At 40.2% G+C, this 2,603-nt stretch overlaps 1 pseudogene; it reads right to left on the minus strand.

Annotated features, from left to right (window-relative positions):
* Positions 1-1,342: 1,342 nt before the first annotated feature.
* LOC148214321 (U6 spliceosomal RNA) lies at positions 1,343-1,431 on the minus strand (annotated as a pseudogene).
* Between the last annotated feature and the right edge of the window lie 1,172 nt (positions 1,432-2,603).

Below are 2,603 nucleotides of genomic sequence, written 5' to 3' on the forward strand. Positions count from 1 at the left end.
GGCGGTACATAAGCAAGAACAATCACTGCCTATTCTTCCTGGAAATTCCCAAATTCCTTAGTTTGTTTGCCTTCTCCAAACAACATATATGCTTTGAAAGAAGGCACCAAAACACATGGGAGCCAAAAGCCAGCACAACTGAGGTTTTCTGCAACAAGTTATTTGTACCACAATTCTGCAAGTAGATTATGGTACCATGTTTTCAAGATGAGGCCAAGAGAAAATAATTTGCTTATAATGAGTCACTCGGTTAAAAAAAAGTTGAGGATGATGTGTGCTTCATTTTCCAGCAAATTAATCATAGATCCATACTCCCATTCAGTAACCAAACAGTAAGATGAAAAAGAGCCTACGGATATAGATCGAGCAGCATCTGTGAATAAATTGAACTGGCTTTCAATTTTATCCTTAATAAAACAAGATGTCATTATACAGTGGGTTGTCATTAAAACATCTCACAGGGGAAGAATCCAAATACAGCAATGACATTAATCAGTTACAGACATCTATTGATTTGATCTGCTAAATAAGGATGCATTTAACTGGGAAGGCATAATATCATCTTGGTAAAGGATGGCAGTTTTATTGACTCTAAGGCAAAAAGAAGCAGCTGCAAATAACTCTCTACCTTTTAACATAAGAAACGGCACTGATAAATGGCCCAGTTTATTGCATTTATGATGCCTGTTAATTGCATAGATAGAATTATAGGGCAAAGAGAGAATCATAATGTTTTAGTGCTCACCAGGGAAATGGTAAGTCGAAACTCTTTGACCTTCTATAGGCTAATGCTTTATTCTGAAGCCTTTGTTCTTAAGACAGTTGCTACAGCTAAGTGGCAATGAACCAGCAGGGTCAATTAGCAGAGTTGCTGCTGTAAAGGGCTGGGACTTTTGGCCCACCGGCCAAATGAAGCCTTCCATCCTCCTCAATCCATATTTCTGGAGTATTCTGAGGAGAGGGGTCATTTCCTCCTGACTATGTCCCTTCTTTGGACTCAATCTAGGTTACTAACATTCATTCAGTTGCCCTGTCCTGCCACTAGGAAGCTGATGAAGGAAAACTTGTTCAAGTTAGAGAAGGATGCTGATATCATTGATTTGTTATTATATTAGAGCTACCATATTTGAGTGCAAAAATCCAGAAGACCACAGGATGGAAACCAAGAGACGTAGCTCAGATATGGAAGAATGTTATATAGTGACTACAGGAAAGAATCTTGTCCTTAATTCTGCTCAGTTTTGGCTCTAGACTCATCCACTTTGGGCTCAAATTACATTCCTGACAGGTTTCAATTAAGAAATATTGATTTTGACAGAAAAGTGGTTCCTTAACTCTGTTGTAAAATAAGCAATTCCTTCTGATCATGGCGGGAACCTAATCTTCTCTGTATCATTCCAGTTTTAGTATATGTGCTGCCAAAGTGAGCACAATAATAGAGTGAACCTAGATGACAAACCAACTCACTGGTTTGGTTTTCATTATTTGCAGAATCATGATTTGCAGTTTGTTGAACATGTGGCTTTGAAACCCCAATGTCTGGGTTCATAGAAAAAGAAACATTTTGGCCTAGTGTGATGTGAAAAACCAGTTATAGTAATCAACCAATATAAATTAAAAAACAGAACTATACATAACCTTTACAGGGGCTCCCTGAAGATTCATAGAGACTGGAGGAAAGACTTAGTGAACAACTCTTTTCTGATTTTTTTTTTTCATTTATTAAGAAGCACAGTAAAGTAAGCAGCACCTAACTGCATTTCAAGGCTTGCCCACCTTCTTCTCCCAGTTGCCTGACAAACATGGCCTGACAAACATCTGGCTTTAGCCTTGCAGAGAGAATTTTCTCCTCTGCACTCAAGATTACAGCCTAGGTTTTTGGTGATTACATGTGTTTGCAAGCTATAACGGTAATCTAACATGTATATACACATGGCTAGTTCTAATGACTCTAAATGCATCCTACTTTAAGGGCAAAAAGGGACTACATATATACTGGTTGGCATTCTGTCACAGACTGGCAGACATTCGTTCTCTTGCTGGTCTTCCGTCACCTTCAATCCCTTAGGGCAGAGGCATTCACAGGAATGGTCACTGGCTTCAAAGTGTGGGTACAACTGAACAATTAAAGCTCTACCCCTTTTTATCATGCATCACATGAGGGAGAGGGGGCTTCAATCACCTGGCTGTGTCTACCATTTGAAGCCAGTGACCATCACTGTGAACACTCCTGCCTAATTTTATTTATCTTTGTTGAATAGAAGAAGTCTCATGGCATGTCCTCCTCTCTGTCTACAGCACCTTCTTCTGACTGTGCCCTCCTTCAGATGTCTTTGGCCATGACAGGAACAAAGCAAAGCTTCAGCAGTGTACATCATCTAGATCCATCTTAGCTGCCAGTCATTGCACTTTCTCCATCCCAGTTCTCCTTCCCAGTTTTTCTGGTAATATAGGACTCCTCTTTGAATGCAGGGGTGTCCTGGGGGGGGGTCATAAAAGTCAAAGAGACAGCCACAACCATGCAATTGACCTCTCTCCCCATGAATGCAGCTGAGTTTACAAAGCATTACTAGCCCTTCATTGGCCATTTCTCCTGCACCATC

Source organism: Python bivittatus, unplaced genomic scaffold, assembly GCF_059951505.1.
Source record: "Python bivittatus isolate LINGU-HERP-01145 unplaced genomic scaffold, Pbiv_v1 ctg000570_np1212, whole genome shotgun sequence".
Lineage (NCBI taxonomy): Eukaryota > Metazoa > Chordata > Lepidosauria > Squamata > Pythonidae > Python > Python bivittatus.